This window comes from Macaca thibetana, chromosome 12 (assembly GCF_024542745.1).
Source record: "Macaca thibetana thibetana isolate TM-01 chromosome 12, ASM2454274v1, whole genome shotgun sequence".
Classification (NCBI taxonomy): domain Eukaryota; kingdom Metazoa; phylum Chordata; class Mammalia; order Primates; family Cercopithecidae; genus Macaca; species Macaca thibetana.
The window spans coordinates 67,098,347-67,122,594 of record NC_065589.1 but is presented as its reverse complement, the minus strand read 5'-3'; positions in this window follow the sequence as shown (position 1 = coordinate 67,122,594).

Below are 24,248 nucleotides of genomic sequence, written 5' to 3'. Positions count from 1 at the left end.
ATGTCTTAATGGGCTGCTATAAAATACCATCACCTAATGTCTCTATAATATTCTTCATTTGCATAGACTTAAATGCTTTACTGGTGTTATAGAGCTGATGTTCCAATTATTTTAGAGAGAGAAAGAGGAGGGCATTTTTTTCCAGACTGTGAAACTGAGGCTTAGAGAAGTCACATGGTGACCAGAGTGAGGGACTACTAAAAACAAAGGATTCAGGTGTCTACCTGACATGCCAATCTAAAGGATTAAACTGGTGGAGAGCCAGGGTAGCAATGCCCTCCATTTCCAAGCTAGAGGCCCTTGTCTGCATAATTAGCTGTTGCATTCACTGTCGTGGGATGCAGCTCAATTTAACGGCCTGGATTGGTGACCTCATTAGCCATGAGACCATGAGCAAATTTAACAGTTTCCTAGTATGTAAAATAGAGATTACAAAGTACCTATTTTGTGGGGTTGTTCTGAAGATTAAACAATTTAATGCACATAAACCTCTGTGAATAGTATCTGGCACATAGTAAGCACTCAATAAATGTGAGTCATCCTCATTAACATTTAAGCCAGACAGGGCTGTGTTATCTATAGGGAAATAGTGCACAGAAAAGGTTGATTGGCAGAGAGAACTACATCCCTTACTTCTGATCTCCGCAGAAACCAGTTCCATCTTACTCTATTGCATCACCAAAGTCCCATGGGCTTAGAGCTTTAGATCCTCTAAAAATACAAGTTGCCTGGGAAAAGCAATGCACCATTCCCAGTGTCTGACATGTATGCCACAATGCATTTAACTTCATCAGGTCCTTTCCTGAGAATAGAGAGAGATGGCATTCCCTGGACCCTGCAAAGAATGGGTAGACCAAAAAGCCAAGGTTGGCGCCTACACCCTAGCCTAGAGCCAGCTCTGATCTCAGGGTTGTACCTGTTGGCCTATATATAGTTAGCCACTGATTCCTTACTAGTAAGTTGTGTCTGCAAATTCTGAATCTGCCTAGTGTCACCTGAACCAGAACTCCAGTGGTCTGAGGTCTTTTCAGTAAAGGAACATTGGGTCACAGCTCTGGAGGTGCTGCAGGCTGGAATACCAGGGCTGTCAGAAATGCCTCTTTCCATTGTTTCGTGTGTGTGGCTGCCTGGCCAGTCCTGGGACAGGAAGAAGAGTAAGAGGGAGGCCTCTCCTGTCCTTTAAGTCCAAGCTCTAGTGAGCTTAAGTCTAGTGAGCTCTAACACATCTCACATTTTACTGAAATTTTCTATGGTTTTGTCCACTGAACTGTAAACTTCTAAAGGAGAGAGACCATATTTTATTTATCTTTGTACTAGTACAGTGCCAATATTAGTGGACACTCAAATATGTATTAAATACAAAACTTCTGGGCAAAGGAGTTTGCCAAATCATCTCTTGGAACCATGAGTTTTAAAAGTACTCCCACAGTTCTTAATTCAGGTTCGAGTATTGTAAGTCTATTCCTTAGTGTTCTTAAAGGTGATTTGATTTGCTTCAAAGTTGCCTTCAGACTCCTTAGCTATCGAGCAATTACATAAATGCTAAATTGAGCTTTTTTTTATTTTTAAATGTCAGCAATAATAAACTAAGTCTGTTTTTGCTTTTTAAATATAATGAAAGTAAAATTAGACCACCAGATCAATTTTGCAGATTATTTTTATATCTCTGGGATTTAAGCAAACTAACAAAAACTGTGGTCCCCAGAAAGCTTAAGAAGAGTTTGAAACCACAGGCTTAATAAGTTTTTTTATATCTATTTAGCATCTCAATAAACCTTATCAACCCTCTTTCATTCCACTGGCAATTTTCTGACCTCCAAGTTGAAGACTTGAGCCCTGAATTCTGCTCATGGGTGAGTAATCACAGCAAGCCCGTAGCAGAACCTATCCTCAAACCACAAATATATCATCTTCAGCATTGTAAATCAAAGCCTCAAAGAGCATCATTTAGCCTGCAGCTAAAATTGCTTGTTTATCAGATGGTGCCTGGTTTAGCATGGAGCAGTCCCTTGTAAATCTCTAGGACCTTTTACAGCATATACTTAAGCAAGCACATCGGCTCCTGGGAGGCTTTCTAAGAGTTTTAATGACTGTGGGCTGCTAAAAGATCCAGGCCTTGGTTTAGCTAAAGTGGCTAGGGGTACAGTTTGGCTCCATTTTGTAAACTCACAAAGATAAGGCATCTGCCTGCTCCAAAGTGAGAGTGAGCATTTGTTTTTCAGGAAATCTTTATATCCAAAGTGTTAATGTTCTTGTGGCTTTGGCTATTTTGACCTTTTGTCTGCTAACTTTTGATTTACTGAGGGACACAATTCTTTTTCTAGGCTTTATTGCCACTCTGAAAAGACAGTGAAATGCATGTGATTCTGCAAAATTACATGAAAAAAAAACTGATTTTGGATTAACACTGTGCACATCACATACAATGGTAATGGATTCCCACTCCCTGCCCCCACAGCCTCTCTTTAGTTACATTCAAAAGTAAATATGTGCCCATGCTTCTGCCACAGAGCAATTAATGTGTCCACTGCAAACGCTGCTGGCGACTTGCTCACCTCAGCATTTTCTTTCTAAGAAAGAGAACAGTTTATAGATTCTGGCCATGTAGCTAAAGGTAGCAAAGGGAAATTGTCCACCAAATTCCCATTGGTTTAAAAACCTAGCTACTTGCTAAAGTCATGAATAGCTTATTGACTGAATGTACCACCAAGGACCCCAGCAGCCCACCAACTACTTTACTGATAGACAGTGGAAGAGCCCTGATGAAATTCACTAATTAAAGAAATCTTTACATGGTTCTTTCTTATATACCGCATCTCTTTGATACAAGTTAATTAAAGTACTCTTCAAAACCTTCACCTGACATGGAAAAAGTTCCCTAGAGAGTTGGAGGAGAAGCAAAGCACATTTCAGGGGCTCTTCTCTGGTTTTCAGGCAATGATAAATTGTTTCCATGCTAATTTTACAGCCGCCATGGTCTAGGTTTTGAAAATCAGCCTATTTTTCCTAATACCATGTTCCCTTTTCACAAGCCAAAGATTAATGTTTTTGCCTTTGCCCCATTAAGGGTAAAGAGCTTTATGTTTTGTGGTTTGTTTTTTTTTAATTTTGGAGGGTTTTGCTCGTAGTTTTACTGTTCTCCAAACAAGCACACTACTATAGATAAGCTGTTCCCCACTAGGCATCATTTTGATGAAGGGCATTCAAGCTGGGGACTCCTGAGGATAAGTATACAATACTTGTCATAAAAGCTAAAAAATATGTGCACCTGTTGCATTCTGCTAAAATCACAACAAGCTGGCATAGCACTTGGGAAATAAAAGCTTAAGCGACTCATATGCTTCCTGAAAATTGACTTTATACATTTATTCCTCCAAAACCAGGTCTGAGAGACAGTTTGTAACATTCAGACAAATTAGAAGACAGATGATGCTAGAGAGTTCTTGAATTTTTTTTTTTTTTTTTTGAAATAAGGTGGTATAGTACCGTTCCTCTTTCCTGGTGACCACATTTTTATCTCCCACTATAACCCCTATATGGCAAGGAATATGATACGAGAAACTTCTTGGAATATAACATTACACAATACTTATTTCATTCATGAATTTTATGCAAAAAAACCATTTATTGAGCATCTATTATGCATAATGCTAGGCCCTGGAACAAAATTTTCCTATTCTCATTAAAGCATCTAGTCTAGTAAGAGAGTGCGTCCATTAACAAAATAATAACAAAAAAATATGAAATCACAACTTGGATAAGAGCTATGAAGAAGAGATACAGAATACCGCAAAAGAAGTCTCCACCTAGTTTAAAAAGTCAAAACAAAAGCTCACCGGAGAAAATAATACTGGAATCAGAAACATAAATCAGAGTTATCAAGACAAAGAAGGGAGGAAAGAACATTTCTAACAGGGAGAACAACATGTGCAAAGGCCCTGTGGAAGGAGGGAACTTAGAGGGGGCCAGTCTGACTGAAGAGGAGACCTCAAAAAGGCAAATGGTGAGTTTGAGATTGGACCTTACTTCTCAGTCCATATTAAGGGTTTTGCATTTGTCTTATGTGCAGTGGGAATCACTGAAGCGTTCTAAGCAGAATGTGATTCTAAGCAGAATAACATACCCAAGGCTACATTTGGAAAAGATAGCAATAGCTACATTTGGAAAAGATTGCAATAGCTACAGGGTAGAAAAGAGATTTGGGGCAGCCAGGACTCATTCTGGAGAGATGAATTAGGAGGGAATTGCAAGGACAAAGGTGGTGATGTTGGAAATTAAGGGAGAAGTAGACAGATTTGAGAAATATTTAGTGATAAAATCAATAGGACTTAGTGAGTGGACATCCAAGGTGATAGGAAAGAGAGGTGTCAGGAATGACTACTATGCTTCTGTGCATAACTGAATGGCTGGTAGTGTCATTTAGTATCCTTGAGGAGACTGCAAAGGACCAGGTTTGGGGACGGTAAAGAGTTTGAGACATGGTAGATTTGAGGTGGCTCCAGAATATCTAGAGATATTAGGTAGGAATTGGATAAACAGGCTTGGAGCTCTCAGGGCTCTCTGAGCTAGAAATATAAATCATGAGACATCCATGTGGGAATGGCCACTGAGGCTATATGCATTAGTTTCTTAGGGCTGACATAATAAATTACCACAAATATGGTGACTTAAAACAACAGAAATTTATAGTCTAATCATTTCTGAGGCTAAAAGGCTCCAGGAAGACTCTTGCTTCTTCCAGCTCATGGTGGCTGCCCGCAATCCTTGGCCTTCCTTGGCTTGTAGCTGTATCACTCCAATCTCTGCCTCTGTCTCCACATCACCTTCCCCTCTTTTGAGTGCCTTCCCTTCTGTGTTTCTCTGTTTGTCTCTTACAGGACACTCTTCGTTGTGTTTAGGGCCCGTCTATAAAATCCAGAATGGTCTCACCTTGAGATCCTTAACATTAAATTATATCTGCAAAGACCCTTTTCCCAAATCAGGTCACATTTATAGGTTCTAGGGGTTAGGATGTAAACATATGTTTCAGCCCACTACAGCATGCACATGTTATATAAATGAGATCACCCAAGGAGACAACAGAGCAGAAAAAGAAAAGGGCCTAAGACTGTGCCTGGAGGAATTCTAATGTTTATTCATTGTGCCATGTAGAATTTCACTGCACAGCAGCAAAGTCCATTGACTAAAAAGTTTCTTTAGAGCTATGCATGGTGGCTCATGCTTGTAATCCCAGCAATCTGGAAGGCCAAGGCCAGAGGATTGTGTGAGGCCAAGAGTTTAAGACTAGCCTGAGCAACATCAAGATCCCATCACTAAAATAATAAAAGATAAAAATAAATAAAAGTTCTTTGCGAGTCTGAGATCATTATCAATTAAGAACTCCTGAAATTTTTCATCTATTCATCATTCTCACCCGTTACCCACTTGTTCAAATACAGCCCCCTACAATCTCTTTTCTCATATTCTTCTGCCCAGTATACTTAGCACTCAATTAGCACTCTCACTGATTGCTTTCTAAATGTTCAGCATGCATTAGTCTTAGTACGCTCCCTGAGGGCAGGTTCTGCATATTCTATTCCCTGGTATTTCCCCACAGCATTCATTACAGGACTGGTCGCATGACAAATATCCACTAGATATTTGTTGATTAGTAAGGGCTGTATTAGTTTTGCTATTATTATAATTAGTTTTGTATTATTAATTTTCTAATATTGCTATTAAATCACAATTTAGTGGATTAAAACAACATGAACTTATTACCTTATAGTTAATAAATTAGAAGCCCAGCACAGGTCTCACAGTGCTGGAAATCAGTGCATGGACCGGACCAGGTGTGTTCCTTTCTGGAGACTGTAAGGGATAATCTGTTTCTTTACCTTTTCCAGTCTTCGGAGTCTTGCAACTTGCATTCCTCTACTTGTGGTCCCTTCTCTTTCTTCAAAACCAGCAAAAGCAGGTCAGGCTCTTACATCTCAGCACTCAGATCTCTTTTGTCCTTCTCTTCTAATTATATGGAAATTTGTGATTACATTCGACCTACCCTGATAAGCCAACATACCTTCTCTATTTTAAAGTCAGAGCATTAGCAATCTTAATGCCATCTGCAACCTAAATTTCTTTTGCCATTTAGGTAACAGTTCCAAGGATTAAGATATGGACATCTTGGAGGAGGGCAGTCATCATTCTGTCTTCCTCAAGTTCATTCAAACTTACTAATTAAATTACATGGCCAACATGTTGGCCTTTGAACATAGGCTCTCAGGAAATAGACTTTCCTTCCCACGTCCATGAGCAGGAAGACTTCTAAACAAAAGAATGAAGATTGATTGCTTCACAATGACTACTTATCAGACAGCAGAGAAAGAACAAGTGCTAACAGGGGGCTTCTGGCACAGACTGTAGGTGTCTACTGAGCCTCAGAGTCTTGAAAACCCTGTGCCATTCAAGTTTCCTCAGCATTTACCTCAAAGCTGTGTGGTCGGGTACCAAGCAAATGCAGTGACCATATGATTTATCATCTAAATCAGGACACCATTAACAGTGAAAGGGGTATAACAGGTGTAAGGTCGGTGTGTGGTCACCCTAAAAGAGGTAGAGAGTGCAGTCAGAATGAAGAAAGTCCTTTTAACCTGGTGGTTGGGGCCAGGAAGAGTGAAGACTGTCTCATTTCTGCATGAGACACTTGTTTTTTGTCCCTAGTCATTAGTTTGGGATCAATTCAGACACATGTGGAGTGCTGGGGTCTGGGACGGCTCTACTCTGAGAACTATCACCTTGGATTCTCCTTGCCTCACCCTTCAAAAGTTCAACACATTCCAAAATGCTTGTTTGCATTTAGATAGTGTCTTGTCTTGTCAAACACTTTCACACATTCCTTTGAAACTTCACAATAGTTATATGAGGCAGGACAGGAAGATGCACCTTGACCTTTCCATTTTGCAGAAGAAGAAGATGAAGCTGGATGCAGAGGAGTCGAGTGGCTTTCCCAAGGCCACAGAAATGTTTAAACCTGGAATGCAAACTACCTCAATCCTGGTCACAGTCCAAGGTTCTTTTTCCCACACTGCCATACTCTGGATGGTTGGTATCACCCCGTATTTGTAATCATATTAGTCAGAAGTCTGGAAGAACCAGCTAGCTTGCTGTCACCTTCTCAAGGGCCTACTTGAGCCTTTCCTCTGAGTCTTAAAGGAAAATGATGTAAACACTGAGATGTCCTCTCTCCAATTTGACTTTCAAATGGGCTAAAGACACATTCAAAGCATGTGTTCTTTGCCCTCTAGCTACTCCAGAGACAGAACTGTTCCCATCTCCATTCTCTACCTGGTGGCTGCAGCAGCATCTTTGAATAAGGACAATGACACTTTTGATATATAAAATGTAATTTGCCTTCCTTTCATTAACAAACACTTTTCCAGAGAGCAAATCTCATAGCTCAGGCAAATGTGAAAGTATTGCCTATCTACCTGTGGATTATATAAATCTACACTGTCTCCTCCAGCAGAAGGTGATAAGAATTGATGGATGTAAAGTGATACAAGATTAGTAGCACATTATAAATAAAGCTAACACTTTTTCATCATTTGGGCTTAAATCAGGAGAGAAGACACAGGAAAAAATTTTATTCTGCCCTTAAAGCAATCAAATTTGTAGGTTTGAAAAGCAAGGAGTATTTCCTTCCATTGATTGTTTCCAAAATGCAAAAAGGAGGGGTGGTCATGGAGGGTACTGGGGACTAACATTTAGGTTATGTTAGCAGAATCAATAACTAAATTTGTGAGGATTGCTTTGCCAACATTGGAAGTTCAAATAGGGAGGAAGGGCTTGTAGGAAGCAGAGGTGATGTTGCATAAGAAGGCAAAATCAGACCAAAGCTCTTAGTATACACTGTTCACTGCCAATGTTTCCACTCATTTATTTAAGACATAACCATTGAATGCACACTATGTTCCAGGCACCGCTCTACATCCTAGTCAAAAAAAAAAAAAAAAAAAAAAAAAAAAAAAAAAAAAAAAAAAAAAAAAAAGAAAAAAAGAAAAAAGAAAAAGAAAACACCACTTAGAGTTTTTGAAATAGAGGGAGTTTAGAAAATGTGTCCAGTTGTGAAGAACATGAAAGCTTAATCCAAAATAGTCAGGTCAAAAAATTCCAGATTCTGGGCAATTGTATAAGGCCATTTATTGGAGAAAATATACTTGCAGGAGAGACTGGAAGAATAATTGCCAGAGCTCTGGGTTCAAAGACAGCTCTGTCACCAGTCTCTGTGGTCTTATCTCTAAGAGGGGCACATACCTTCACAGTTTCTCAATGACCCTCCCAGGCTGGTGTTTAAAGATTACAAGTTGCTACGGCTGGTTCTGCTCATGGAAAATAGTGTTAGGAGAAATGGAGACCTACATGATATAGGGAAAAGGGGACCATACTTAAACATTTCAAGCAAAATGTTAAGTTTACTGGCCAACATGAAAAAGAACCAAATCATGTCCTTTGCAGCAACACGATGCAGCTGGAGGCCATCATCCTAAGCAAATTAACACATAAATGGAAACAAAACATCCCATGTTCTCACTTCTAAGTGAGAGCTAAACCCTAGGCACAATTACAAGCATAAATATGGGAACTGACACTGGGGACTCCAAAAGGTGGGAGGGAGGGAGGGGTAAGTCATACAAAACTTCCTATGGGGTACCATGCTCGCTCTCTGGGGACAGAATCAGTGGAAACCCAAACCTCAGCATCACACAAAATACCCTTGTAACAAACCCCCACATGTACCCTCTGAATCTAAAATTTAAATTTAAAAATTTTTAAAAAGAATTCAGGGAATGAAATAATTAGAATTTCCCATAATTAGTCATTTTTTTAATCTCATAGTACACACACAACAGACTCGGAATAAAGATACTAATCTACTATCAATATGATTATTTAAGACATTAAAATAAATCTTTCTGCATATGTCAAAAAATAAGTTTGTTGGCTAAAATGTTTGAGTATTAGGATATTTAGATGTGGTGTATTTAAGCATCAGGATGCTTATTATCTTAAACTGGTTCATACACAGTTCCAGCCCTAAATATACCCACAGCTCTTCCTCTTTCAAAGCCTGAGTTAACATCCTGCTCCACAATTGTTCCATCCATTGGTTTTGCCTCTGTTCCTCCATGCCAGAGAACAGCTCATGAGTTGTCTGACAAGCACCTTTGAGTCTGGTCCTATGGACTGTCTTCCCATGCCTGGCACAACCCACATGGCTACAGGATTCTGATACTTTCTCTGTGCTGTTGCCTTTGCTCCCTCCCCTCCCCATCATTCTGTCAGAGCCCTCCCCCTAATTCCCACACATTCTTCAAGTCCTTCCTGCCCCTCCCAGTCATGACAAATCCCTTTGCCCTGTGGTCTCTCCCTTCTCTGACAACCTCCATTTGCTCACTTGTTTTCATTGGCTTTATGTCCATCTTCCCACTAGACTAGAAGTTCTGTGAAGGCAAATGGCTCCAACCAGCTCCGTGCATAGTCCATAGCAGAAGCACACTAGTCATGGGGTGAAGTTAAGTATGTGATAGGTGCCCCTCCTCTATATTCTCAGGAAACCTGTGCTTAGCACTGTTACAGCACATGCACACACATGCAGACACACAACAGTGTAGTCACCTTACTAGTCGTTTTCCTCCACGGAGGGGAGAGTGTATCTTTCATCTTTGTGTCCCTACTGGCTGCCCAGGCAAAAGACATGAAGTAAATTTTTCAAACCTAACATTAGTTCTTAAAAACTATGATTCATTCTGTGCTCATCTTAAGCAATAACAGTCGGCTTAACTATCAGAGGAAGTAGGCCAAACATAAGCCATCTCTAAACTTAAGCCTTTCCATTCCAAAAGCTGGCATTATTATCCTTAATAGGACTGGACTCAAAGTGTGGTAAATGGTACCCCCAAGACTGGGTGGCTCAGAATTGGTCTCAGGCCAAATTCTGCCATGGTGGCTGAATTTGATTCCTTATTCATCTCAGACTCGTATGAAAAGTGCACAAGCAAGCAGAAGAACTTTTTGGACACCTGCTGTGAGCTAGCATCATCTGTATCCAGAAGAATAGACAGTTGGTCTTTCCCAGGCAAGTATTAAGTTTGGAAGACAGGACTAATCTACAGTGAAGGCCTGAAGCACAGGAAACATCTGAACACCATGTAACGTGCTGAAAATGAGGGAACAGCCATCATTTAAGTCATTGCTATGACTCTATAATGCCTCTGGGGAGACTGAAGAAATCACCTCTCCACTCCCAGGAGCCTTCTGACATGGTTTCAGCCAGTGGACTCCAGCTAATGCAGCTAATTTAGTTCCAGAGAAGCAGATGCAAGGCATTTTCCTCTCCTCCGCTAGCATGAATTTGTTGGCCTTCTGATGTAGCCAATACTTGCCTTTAAAGTTAGCTTTCTAAAGAGACTTTATTTTACCAGCTTTGAAGATTTTAAACCATATATTTTCAAAATACAGTGATTTTGACAATACCAAGTGTTGGCATGGATATGGAGCCCCTGGAACTCACATTTCTCATGGGAATACAAAATGGTGTAGCCACTGAGGGAAACAGTTTGGCAATTTTTAAGGAAGTTAAACATAAATGATCCAGCAGTCTCACTCCTAAGAATTTAACTAAGGAAAAAGAAAACATAAAGACTTGTACGTGAATGTTCATACCAACTTTATGCATAATAACTAATATAGAAATAATCCAAATACTCATCTGCAGGTGAATGGATTGTAGTATGTAAAATATAAAGGAACAAACCTCTGAAACACACAATAGCACAGATGACTTTCAAAAACATTAAGGTGAGTGAATGAAGTCAAACACAAATTAATACTGATTGTATGACCTATTTACATGAAATTCCAGAAAAGGTAAATCCAATCAATAGTGGCAGAAAGCAAATCTCTGATTGCCTGGGTGGGGTCAGGGTTGGGTGTTTACTGGGAAGCAGATGATGGAAATGTTAATGTTTTAATTATCATGGTGGTTATGTAATTATATAAGTTTTTCAAGATTCATTTGACAGAACACTTATATTGGTATTGGATGCATTTTATTGTATGTAAATTATGCCTCAACAAAGTTTTGGGGGTTTTGTTTAAGAGTCAATTTTGGCTACATTTAAAAAAGGCCTTTTAGTTTACAATTACCTTAGGACCAGAGATAATTTTTAAAAACTGAATAATAAATAAAGTCTGGGAAACCCCGTTCATTACAGAAAACTTGCCTTTTGTTGTTAATGATTCATTTCCCACTCATCAGCTTTAAAACACAGCTTCTTTGGCAATCTAATGTTGAATAATTATTAGGAATGTGACCCAAATGTTGCATAAAGACTTCTCTAAAGGGTTATTGTAATGGGAGATTTCCATTTTATGAGAACATGAGTGAAGTGGGGTCATGATTAAATGAGTCTCATTGCACTCCCACATGACTGACAAGTTGGTACATCTACATGAGTGATTTCATTCAGGAATTCATTTCTCTAGGAAATCTCCAAGAGGAAGTCAATGAACTGCCTCATCAATATTTAATCAGGTGGGTTCTTTACCTAGTTGATTGATTGAGTTCCTTTCAGGGAAATTCTGTCTTTAAATCACAAAACACCATGTTTTAAGAATGGTGGATGAAATTTTACATGGTAGTTTTTACTAAGAAAGGCAGAATGCAGAAGTTAACAGCATGGGCTCTGAAAATCTAGCTGCCTGGTCAACTCTGGGCTTCTCATCAATGATGTGACATTAGGCTACAAAATCAAACTCTCTAAGCCTCTGCTTCCTCCTGTGTAAAATGAGAATATAATATGGATGTGCCTATAGGATTACTAGGTGGTCTCAGCGAGATATTACATTTAGCATGGTGCTAGGTACACGGTTATATCCTTATTTTTATTATTCTATTTATTAATTATTATTATAAGGAACTCAGAGTACTTCACAGACCATCTAAGCTTTAGCAAAGAATAGGTGACATAATGACTATTCAGCTACAAGAGAAAATGAAGAGAAACACATTATTTGACTTACTATGGGTCATATTAATTAATGAACCTTAGTCTCTGGACTTTTCCTTAAACAGTCTGTCATTCAAATATTCAAACTTTGTTTTAAACATATTTTTTAAATGAATATTAAATTAGCTTCATGACTGAGGGAGGAGAATCGCTTGAACCCAAGAGGTGGAAATTGCAGTGAGCCGAGATCATGCCACTGCACTCCAGTCTGGGCGACAGAGCGAGACTCTGTCTCAAAAAAAAAAAAAAAAAAAAAAAATAGCTTCATGATCCCACACACAAAGCAGGTGAGCGGGAGAGAAAGGTGATTGGATGTTTCAGATGGTAAAGGAAATAAACAATACTGTTTGATTCAAGGATTGAACCAAATTTGAAAGAAAAAATCTGGGGGAATACCTGAACAGTAAATACCCGAACAGTAAACTATGAAATTAATTTGATTAGTGAACTACTGTTTGGCACCTCTATCTCTCCTCCTGAAACATTCCAACCTCTTCCAGTAGAGTGAAAATAGACCTTAAAGTTGTATCTAAATATGTCAATTTCCAATCAAGATATAGCATTGACCTAGAAAAGTAAGTGATAAGTAATAATATTCTGAAATGTTAACAGGAGTTGCATTTTGATTACTATTAAATGTGAAGGTTGACAAAGCTAACTTCCTACCTGTTATACTTATGAGCCAATTGTTCCCTAAAGGCTCAGTCCATTTCGGAGTCTGATACCCACCAGGACTCTACTCTTTATGAATCATGCCAAAGCAGGTGTATGTTTCAGAGGAAGGTAAAAGAAATGGAAACAATCCTGTTTGGTTCAAGATTTCCCTAGAGAAAATGTTTGCCTGATCATTTAAGGGTGGTAAAAAAGCATACTATTCTGCTACATTTAAACAAAGAATAAGAAAGCATAAAAATATCCTCTTAGGTGTCTCATAATATTTTTCCCTGGTTTTAGGATTGCTTGTGAAACCCTTAGATTAAAAATGGAATCCTCTTAGAATGCTTATCAAAGATTTGAAATTACACAATTTCAACAATGACAAAAAAAAAAACCTCCCTAAATTTAGTACAAGTTTCACAACAGGGAAAAATCCAATTGGTAGCAGAAAGTAAATAGGTTTCTTTTCATTAAACTAGTGTTAATAGTAGTTATGATACACTCTATACTCTCTTTTGGTTATGCAATTTCCATTCTTGCTGAAATTTAGTAAATTTTTCTACATGAAAGTTGTAAATTTTAGTTCATTTAAGAAAACTAAATTCCAGAAACTGCCAAATGCCAGATATTGATCTCTCTACATTTCTCTGCATTCTACACTCTCAGCAAAATGAAGTTCTTTCCAGTTCTCTCTCATAGCCATTTGACAGTCCTATTTCGTCTGCATGGACCTCTCTTCCACCCTTCTTCATCTAGCTAATTCACATTCTTTCAGGATGCCTTCCCCACATACCCTGACCTTCTGCCTGTGTGGGATTGGCTCCTTCTACAGGGTTCTGTCTTCCTCCAACCAAGAATGTACCCATCTCTTGTGTTATATTCCCTCCAGAGAGCAAATTCTGTCATCCTTAACTTCCTGCCACTTGCAAAGACTTTTCAACAGTTAGTACATTAGTTAACAAATGTCTCTCCCATTAACTTAAAATATATTGGTCCTTTTCACAGAGCACACCCCACCACCTCACCTGCGAGAGCTTTGCCAACTCCTCCAATCAAGTTGTTTAGTGTCCCCGTGCTTCTGGAACTGTTCTCTCCATGACCTTTAGCCCTATTCAACACTAAACCCATTAACTGGTTTATCTCACAGATGTCCCCAAATTAGAATACTTTTTCTGGTCATGGATTTTTCTGGGGAGGGGTGCAAAAAATCAAGAGCAGATTTTGTAGCCTGACTCAGAGATTACCTTGATTGCTTTACTCAGCATTGACTTGCTCCTTGAGTTCCAGTCAAATATTTCATTAATGAGTTCATCCAAATGGCTGGTTTATGAAGATGGCAGTATTGGGGAGCTTGGGGGTACAGAAGAGGTGGCAGCTTCCCTCAGAACTCTGAATAGGAAAAAGTCTTCTCTTATTCACCACTCTCTTCATGACACATACTGGGGGCCCTGCCCCACGCACAGCCTGTACTGAAAGTCTAGGGGTTGAACCATGTTTTTATAACATTAATTCTGTGAGGGAAAAATGATCCAGGGTTTAAATAATTGACTTCTAAATTTACTTCTGGAACCCAGTCTGCTGCCTGTATAGAAATGGAATAGAATGGAATGGCATGGAACGGAATGAAGAAGGATGGGCTAGGATAGGCAAGGCTAGGACAGGATAATATAGGATAGGAAATGACTCCAGTATTTGCATCAAAAGTGAACTGTTAGGGTTCCTCAAGGAGCAGCAGTATAAGAAATAGATTTTATAAGCCACCACTTTTACGTAGCACTAACATCTGAAGCATGTTGCTAAGTTCTTAGCGCCTTGAGCACAATAGACCCTTAATGTAAAGTTGTTGTCATAGACAATCAATAGGCACTATAAAAGGCAGTGCAGAGTCCCCTAAGTACCAGTGTATATCCTATCTACAGTTCCTTTGCCTGGGAACACTAGTGGAAATCAGAGAGTGAAGAAGCAATGTTCAAGCAAATGGAGCGGAGTTTTAAAGAAGGCAGCCCAGAAATGTCTGATCTAGAAGGGTCTCTGCCATTGCCCCTTTCCCTCTCCCCTGGATCCTCTCTGGGTGGTCTTTTCCAGTTGCCTCCTCTGTACTAAGAATCTATAGCTTCATCCCAAACTTCCATCCTTCTCCCATATTTATGGTTATCAGCACCCTCCCTGAGCTCCCTTGTTAGGGCAGCAGCGTAACTGGCATTGCTTTGCCATCCTGATCTCTCCCTCCTCTGTTCATCCCATTTTCAATCTGGCACAGTGTTCTGATGACTTCACCTCCTTCGAATCTCTTAAACCCCAAATGATTGCCTCGTGAGGCACTTAGCCATGTAACAGCAGGTCCTGGCTTCTATCCTCCAGAAGTCGCTTTCCTTTGGTATATTTAAGGGAAGGTGGTTCCTTTCATATCACTTTGGAGTCAGTCGACCTTGCTGCCTGTTTCTCAGCTATTGCCTGGCTCCTAACTTGCTCCTGTCCCTGCCTGGGGCCTCTGCTCACATTCTGCTGGTCACTCCTGAGTTCCAGAACTTGTGACTTTCCTAGACATGCTGGCCCAGTGGAGGGGTGATGCCTAAAACCTGAATACCCGCCTCATCTTCTCATCCCAAGCCCACACATTGCCCATAATTTCGTTCCCCAAAGCACCACTCACACCAGCCAATGTTTATAACAGATTGTTACTGAAGACTTTGGAATAATGAAAGGATGGATGACACATTCAGCAGAGGTCAGCAAACAACTCAATATTATACAAGTCACCATTTGTCTGTGAGCTTACCCCTGCTCCAGGGAACTTCTGACTCCATCACAGCCAACACACAGCATTCTTAGGGCCCCATCCCCTTCTTTATACTGACCACAGCCCAGTCTCCCACTGCTCCCCTGTGTTTTAGGGTCTTCACAAAACTCATCTTTCAGTGCCAGAAGAAAAGAAATCGTTCTTGTGATTTTATTGTGTGAACAATTTAATTAGACTGTTTCCTGAAGGGGTCTACCCTTTCTAGTTGATGAAGTGCCCCAGAACCCTAGAAAGAGACACTGCTGCAGTCATTTCTTCTTTAAAGTAATCTCTTTGTTTTCTTTTTCTGCATGTCTTTCTCGATTCTTCCAGCCCCTGAGTGAGTCCAGGCTCTCATTAATGTCACCACTTGGCTGGCTTGCCTGTCTCTCATTTCATTTCACTGAGCCCCCCTCACTGTCCCATCTCCCACTCTGACACCAGATTCATCTTTCAAAGTCTAACAGGTCATTTCCTTGTTCTAAATCTGCAACAGTTCCAGCTCCATTGCAGAAACATCTTAGCCTGCATGGCCCCTGAGTCTGTGACTGGGTCCTGGAAGCCCTTGACTTCACTCTTATTAAGGTCCTGATCATTTCCCTAACAGGTCACAGGTACACCTGCTTGAATTTTCACGTGCCCTCAAGAGCTCCATCTCATCCTTCAAAATTCAGCTCAACCCTCACTTTCTTTGTCAAATGCTCCCAGGTCCTCATCAGGATTAGCAGTTCTGCTTTTCTGCAGGGCCATTGCTCACCTCTATTAGTTTCTAGCAAATGGCTTAGACCAATTTGTTTATGTTCCTGCCTTATTTACAACACACTTTACTCCCAAGAGGAAGACTCTGCCTTTTCCCCCTTGGATACCCTGTGTCCTGCACTGCACTTACCATAAAATGAACAAATGTTTGCTGGGTTAAATAATTGATTTATTTATGAATAAATAATATGGAAGAGTCTGGAAACATGAAGGAGAGTTATAATTGACCAATTTGATTCCCTTTGTCAGACTCCACACAGCTAGAGGATGGGAACAAGAAGGACTTGTCATTTGGTCCTTCTAGAGAAGCTGGAAGAAAGAAAAAAAATAGACAAAAAGGACTTATCCTGATATATCTCTATACTCATTCCCCAATAGAAGGAATCTGAGACAAGCTGTACTCAGAATTCTTTGTCTAAAGAAGAAGTCTGCTTGGAATACTTTGAATAGGCTAAATAAAATTTGTAGAATATGGATGAGTAGTTCCTTACAGCCCATGTGCAAAGCAGCTTTGTGATTCTTAAAACCAATCAGTGAACGTGTTTGATTAGCATAAAAAGAGAGCAGGAACTGCAGTATCTTTCTTTTTTTTTTTTTTTTTTTAAAGACATTCACAGAGAGTAGCTATAGATGCTACCAAGCCCCTGATGTTGCCGTAATGAAGAGCAGCCTTGGTGCTTTCAGGTGTGTGCCATCAACACACACACACAGGCACACAGAGGGGTGGGAGGAAAGAGAAAGATTAAAAGCAAGTAAATGGAAACAGGGAATTAAAAAAAAAAAAAAAACTCTGATTCAAAAAGCACATTCTGGACATTTTGCCTCATCTGCCACACAAGCTGACTGATAGAGAGATGGGTGGTGTGGACACTGGGATGTCAGTTCCTAGGGGCTATTTGGAAGCTAGTCCCAGGGAACGAGAAAGCCAGAGTCGGGGGACAGGAAGGGGGTGACAACGGCAAAGGGTGATGAACACTACCTTAATGGCTTGACGCTTTCCTGAATCACCAAATTTTCCTATTTTCTAGCATTTTCTGGCCTTGTAAAATCCCCAATGGTGAGAATACTATATTGCAAAGCATAACAGATTGATCAAGCACCCAGCACGAGGACCGCTCCATGAGTTTACAGCCCTAATGGCTGCCTCACAACAAAACACTCATTTAAACAGAGCACATGAGTCATAGCCAACTAACAAAAGAACCACCCATCTGTGCACATTGAGGAGAAAGAAGCTCACTGGAGAGCGCTGATGTGGACTGAAGCCTTGTCATAGGGCTTTCACTACAAGTGGAGCTGAAGCCCAGTGTCATCAACTCTAACTCAAATTTCCAGAGTTGAGGTTATTCCACAATGTTCTAAAGCCAGGCAGAGGCAGGTGGTGGTGCCAAGCTTTAAATTCGGTCTAAAGGCCGTCCAGCCAGGGCTTGTGTGCCAATGGTACCACACTGAAATGATAATCCTGTTGGCCAGGACTCTCAACCTACTTCCACATCATGTATTAAAACATTCTGATGACTACCACGTAATTCATCTAGATTGATTACAAGAACTATAACAATGTCTGTTACTCATGTATAAAATGTTGCAATGCTTAACTCAGCAATAATAATATCCAACAATTATTAAACACTTGCTTTAGGCCAGAAGTTGAGCTAAGTGCTTTTACATGTTTGACCTCTATTAATTCTCAGAACAACACTAGGAAGTGGTTTCTATTTTATTATTATCCCCACTTTACAGAATGAAAAATTAAGGGTTGAGAGGCTCATTCATCATCTCTTATTCAAGGTCATCACTCTTACCCAAGGTCACATAGTCAGTGAAGGAGGGATTTGGACTTTAGAGATCACACACATAACCTCCATAGCATTGGTTAAAGGAGATGGAACCTGGGCTTTGAGTATCCTAGAGTTTTAATCCCCAGCCAGTGTGGTAAGTTCTTGTATACACAGGGTAAGGTCAATAGTACACAGCTCTTGTCTACAGGAATCTTGCATTCTGGGTTCACTCTGGTACTCCATTCTAGAAAGCAGAGGGGCAGTAGGAAGTTGAGCCTGAAATTCAGCAATGGAGCCATGTGAACTTAAACAAAATGAAATGATCTCTGGTTTACTACATCCTGATGCCACATTAAAAGTGCTGTTGCTCACTGAAGAAAACATTATCCACGTGTTTCTGATTCATTTACACTTAAGTCATCCCAGTCTTGGTCTGAATGCATATGGCTTCTAAAAGGCTTTTTAACTTTCCAAGAGCCTTTTAACTTTGTCTTTCTTCAAGTTATGCCAAGAGTAAATGGAACTAGATTGTCTTAAAATTTTTAACTTAGAAACCAAAATGTCTGAAGAGGCCAAAAAGGGCATTCTCAGCTCTAGAAGGGAGACTTCCCAGGCTGTAAGTGTAAGAGCTTGAAGAATTTAACTAATGAATCAGCCCTTTTAGAGTTCAAACTCAGAAAGGACTTGTCTGAAAACCTTCATGTATAGATTATGTTTGAGCTCTTTTTCCCCTCTAAGTAGCTATCACAAATTCTTCACAGCATATAGGAGTAATGATCAACTGAGGTTTCAGTCAGGCTTTTCATCATCCAACCTGAAGTATGTTGAATGCATGCCTCATGTATTGAGAGAGACAAAGTAGATAGGTGTGACTACTGTAGGAGCACAGAACTAGAAGATAAAGAGCTAAGAAGTTGAGCTAAGATCAAGAAAAATCCACCAAACTCTGTTGTGATGGTTGGCCTCCAAACACCCCAGTCACCTCAGGACAGTGCACTCTAGTTGCTTTATGTGTCATATTCCTGGGCATCCAGGTGGCCTGAGGCTTTCCACTCAGGACATCAGGCCCTTTCAGTTTAACACAAGCAACTGAGTAGCCTGAAAAAGCCATTGTGATCCCAGAAGGCTAAAGCAACGTAAAATCTGTGGGCTTCGTGTTTGCAGAAGTTCTGGTGAGGTGCTCTCTGTGGATGGCCAAAGTTAAAATATCTTTGGCCAGGTGCGGTGGCTCACACCTGTAATTCCAGCACTTTGGGAGGCTGCGGCAGGTGGATGGCTTGAGTCCAGGAGTTGGAGACCAGCCTGGGCAACATAGCAAAACCCCATCTCTACAAAAAAAATTACAAAAATTAGCCAGGCATAGTGGCATGCACCTGTAGTCTGGGAGGTCAAGGCAGCAGTGAGCGGAGATCGGGCCACTGTTCGCCAGCCTGGGAGACAGAGTGAGATCCCATCTCAAAACAAACAAACAATCAAACAAACAAACAAAACAATGTATTTAACATGTCCTTTGTGTGGAAGAATAATTCTAAATGTTTTTATTACTATGACAAGGGGGTCTCCAGAGATGAAGGCCTCCTGAGAGGGTTGATTTGGGTTGACCTTTTTAATGAGAAGGCATATGGTTGGATGTATGTTTTGTAAACAATTAACAACTTAGGTGGTGATTACAGCAGGGAGCGGGCAGCTCTCAAGGGTTCTGACAGCTTCTAAGCACATAAAGCACCATTACAACAATACTAGCTCTGGAGAGGGAAAGAGCATAGGTGTCACCTGGGATGCGAAGGCATTGCTGCTTTTCATGTTCATTTGATTTTTTTTTCTGGATATATAAAAAACATGAAGTCTTAAAATTATTTTCAAAAGTAAATTATTTTAAAGAAACATATTTTTCTACTAGAATGAAATTCAAACCACTTTTTATTACAGGCAGCTCCGGAAAAAAAAAAAAAAAAAAAAAAAAAAAAAAAAAAACTCATTCACCATACTAATCTTTCTTTTAAACTGGCAGGTATTTGAATGGTAAAAATGGTCCCCAGCTGGAGCTTCCAGAATTAACTCCTTTTTGGCCAGCCTTACTTCTCTTTAGAATCAATATGGAGTGAAAACAGACTGATGCTAAACCCAAAGAATCATTGTTCCCTGAACAATAAAATAAAAACAGTAGGGAAAAGTGAAGATCGATAGCTTACTGCATACTCCAAATAGGATTTCCTAGGTTCTTTTCCCTTCAGATTCCTGAGGCTTAAAAAATACAATTTCTCTTTCAAAGAACTGTTTAAGAAATGTTAAGCAACCCTTCTAGTGTTCTAAATGGGAAATCCAATACCATGTGGCAAACTTTTTGGAGATATTTCTACATGAGATGATCACTAGAAGGGAATCCATAGCTTATAGCCAGACTAACACGTGAGTGGGCAAATTAGTTTATGTCTCTTGCATTTGTTATCTGTTGTTGTGAAACAAATTATCACAAACTTAGAAGCTTAAAATTATTATTTTAATAATAATAGCACTTATTAATTCAGTTTCTGTGGGTGAGGAATCCAGTCCAGCTTAGCTGGGTCTTTTGTTTCAGGGTGTCTCTCAAGGCTGCAATCAAAGCATCAGCCAGAGCTAGGGTCTCATCTGAAGGCTCAACTGGGGAAGCATCCACTTCCAAGCTCACTTTTGTAGTTGTTGGCAGAATTTCACTTCTTTAAGGGCTGCTGGACTAAATGTCTCAGTATCTAACTACATGTTCACAACTTAAAACCTATAGGCTTGTGGTTGCAGGGATCTTGTTGAGACTGTCTTTATGAGTGGCAGTGGTTAAAAAGTCTCTAAAATGTTCTTCTGCATGAAAAAATATAATTGTATTCCTTGACACATGAACCTCCCCAACATGGCAATTTGCTTCATCAGTGCTGGCAAGGGGAGAGAATCAGCTAGCAAGGTAGAAGTCACAATCCTTTGTAGCCTAACCACAGAAGTGATATCCTATCACCTTTGCCATATTCTGTTGATTTTGAGCATGTCACTAGGCCAGCCCACATTCTAGGGGAGGAATTACACAGGACATAAATACCAGGAGATGGAGATAACTGGGGGTTATCTTAGAATCTGTCTACCACATCTCTGTAATCTAATTATCTCATCTGTAAAATGGGAATAGTGATCCCTACTTTATCAAATTATTGATAAAATGTGTAAAATTATGTGTTTATTCATATAAAGAGATTAGAAGAGTGCCTGACACATAGCAAATGCTCAATAAATGTAAGCTCTGGCTATTGTTTGTTTGATATTTATTTTTCCTACTATTTGATTGTTACGTGCTAGAAGTCATGCTCTTCTAGCTTCCTATTGGCTTTCTCCATACACAAAAATAAACAGTGTGGGGAAGTCACCAAGGCATGCCAGCCCAAGCTCACTGGCATAAATACACCCAAACTGGAATCCAGCTTCCTCCACCTTATCCCATTACCAATCTAACAACTCCGGAGTGTCAGGTAAAATGAAAGGAGGTAGGGAGGAGGAAAGAGGCTTTCTGGTTCAGACAGAAGAGATAATTAATGCCTCATGACCTAAATCTAGATCTCCTACAGCTACTCCCTCAAAAGCCAACTTTATTTATTGACTCTAACCTTCAAAGAACATCATCAACTTTTTAATTCGCAGTATTATCCTGATCAAAAGTTTATCAAACATAACCAGAATTACATGACCTATGGGCCCCAGCACTGTCTTTGTCTACAGTGCATTTAGGAGACATGTCTTGCTGCTTTAGCCTCTGCATGGGAGAAGAGTGGTATATTTGGTGCTGATGTGCTTCTTTTACGAAAATCCACTGCACAAAGGTCCACTCTTTAAATCTAGGAAATTAAGAGTGTTCACACACAAAACAAACACATAGTTATTTCCCTTTGCTGAAGGATTCACCTTCAGCTTCCCTCACGGAGTGTACTCCTTTAAACATTTATGTGTTTAAAGATTAGATCAGTGACTTAAGGGAAAGAAGCCAAAAATTCAAGAGTTGGGCACTCATGCAAGTGATGATCAGATATTAAGTAATCTCTAAAGTCATGACATAAAAGGAAAGAGTCTTCTTTTGTACACAAATCCATACGGGAAGTTTATCCTACTCTATTTTTCTGCACACACTGTAAAATCCTAAAGGAAAACAAACCATGTTCCGGGCACTTTTGAAACTCTGGCACCTTGCAAAATGCCAGACACAAGGCAGACCTTCCAGATGTGCTTGTTGAGTAACTAAATGATGGAGTGCCTAATTGATTGATTGTCAGACTGATTATTGACTGACTGATGTTGTCAGAAAGGTCAAAACTCTGCTTTTAAATAATATCACTTTAACAAATGTAAACATATTTATTAGCTGATCAATAAAGACACGTTTCAGCAAGTGGCGTTGGAACAATTGGTCATCCATCCATATGCAAACGAACAAACCTGAAGCTCAGCCTCACACCTTATACAAACTAACTCAAAATGTACCATAGGTCTGAAGGTGAAATATAAAACTATTCGAAGAAAATAAAGAAAATCTTTGTGGCTTGGGGTTAGTTGAAGAATTCTCAGAAATGTTAAGAAAAACATGATTTATAAAGCGGATAAATTAGACTTCATTATGATTTAAAACTCTTGTTCACTGCAAGTCATTGTTAAAATGAAAAGACAAGTGATTAACTGGTAGAAAATATTTGCAAATAACATATCTGACAAATAACTTGTATTCAGAATATGCAAAGGATTCAAAAATTCAACAATATGAAAACAAACCAATTAAAAATTGGGCAAAGGATTTTAAAATAGACTTCACCAAAGAAGATATAAGTACATGAAACAATAGTTCAACATTATCAGCCATTAGGAAATGCAAATGAAAGTCATGGCTAAAATTAAAAATACTGACAATACCACCATCTATTAAAATGGTTAAAATTTAAAACACTGACAATACCAAGTGCTAGTGAGGATAGGGAATAACTGGAACACTCATACATTGCTGGTGGGAATCCAAACTGACAGTGCCAATCTGGAAAACAGTTAGATAGCTTCTCACAAAGTTAAATATACGTCCACCATAAAACCTAGAAGTACTACTCCTATTTACCTTAGAGAAAATAAAACTTATATTGACAGAAAAACCTATATACAAATATTTCTAGCAGCTGTATTCGTAATTGCCAAAAATCAGAAACAACCCAAATGTCCTTTTACAGAGGAATAGTTAAACAAACTGCAGTACATACCAATGATAAATTATTCCTCAGAAATAAAATAAAACTATGGATACATGCAACAACTTGAATAAATCACAAAGGCATTATGCTGTATGAAAAAGTACAGTTTCAAAAGGTTACATACTGTACAAGTTTATTTACATGACATTCATTAAAGGACAATAGTGATTCTGTAGCCTATAGAGGAGACTACAGTGATGGAGAAAAACTCAATGATTGCCAAGTGATGGCGTGAGGTGAGGGTGTGACCAGAGCCCAAGGGAAGATTTTGGTATGATGAACTGTTGTGTAATTCTGGGTAGTGGTAACACAAATTTATTTATGTATTTAATTCATAGAACTATACACCAAAAAAAAAAAAAAAAGAAAAAAAAGTCAGTTTTACTGTATAATTTTAAAATTAAAAACTTAATAATAAAGATGGGTGTATCTGGATTTACATAGACAAACTTCACAGCCTGATCTACCTCATGACGACTTCGTGTATGAAATTAAAGAGTTCCAGGTTTAAAAAGCATGTGGCTAGCAGCTCCTGATACAATCTGTCCCAGATTCACTTTAAAATACATAAGAAAACAGAGAAAAATGGTAAAACTCACCACAACACTGAGAACAAGGACGACCAGCATCAGTGGCAGAACCTGAAAAGATTTTCCCTATGACTAAGGGAAATGGGTTGAGCAATGAAATTTGGGGCCCTCTGTGTAAGTACATCTCAAAATAAGTGGGGAGATCTTTCATCCAGTTCTATTATTTCCTGGTCATATCTACTCAAACAAGAAAACTGATAAGCTATTTATCTGCCGCATTAGTGAACTACTTGACAGCCAGAGTGCTGTTCCAGTCTCATCATTGCCAGTCAGATACCACAACCTTCAAAAATTAACTACTTGGCAATGAGGTAGCCAGTAGGACTGGTATATGTCATCAGGACAGAGGCAGGTGTGGGAAGGACCTAGAAGTTCAACCTGGGGATTTTGAT